We start from the raw sequence: 396 nt of genomic DNA, 5'->3' as shown, positions 1-396 counted from the left end.
TGAGTTCCACAGCTTGACTAAATGTAGTAATTTCGCCTTACGCGACTTGTTTTAACTTCTTAATTGTCAGCAGAACACAGCTAGGTAATTGCATAAGAAGAATTACACTGACGGAAAAATAGATAATTACAAGGGTTGATTCAGACACACAGACATACATAAAGTGCACGATAAAGAAGAGGACGACGACGAAGATGGCGCAAAACAAAACCACACAAATTAACGACGACGACGACGAAGAAGAGGAAGACAAATTGTGTTGAATTTGCTTAGTAAATTGACAGTTGCCTGTTATTTCTGTGTGTTTGTAAGTTGTTTTGATTTTTACACCCCTGGTATAGGGGTGTGTATAGGTTTCGGTCGATGTGTTTGTTTGTTTGTTTGTTTGTTTTGTTT

This window comes from Littorina saxatilis, linkage group LG12, assembly GCF_037325665.1.
Source record: "Littorina saxatilis isolate snail1 linkage group LG12, US_GU_Lsax_2.0, whole genome shotgun sequence".
In the NCBI taxonomy this organism is placed as follows: Eukaryota; Metazoa; Mollusca; class Gastropoda; order Littorinimorpha; family Littorinidae; genus Littorina; species Littorina saxatilis.
The sequence above is the reverse complement of the archived record's forward strand: the minus strand, read 5'-3'. Positions refer to the sequence as shown.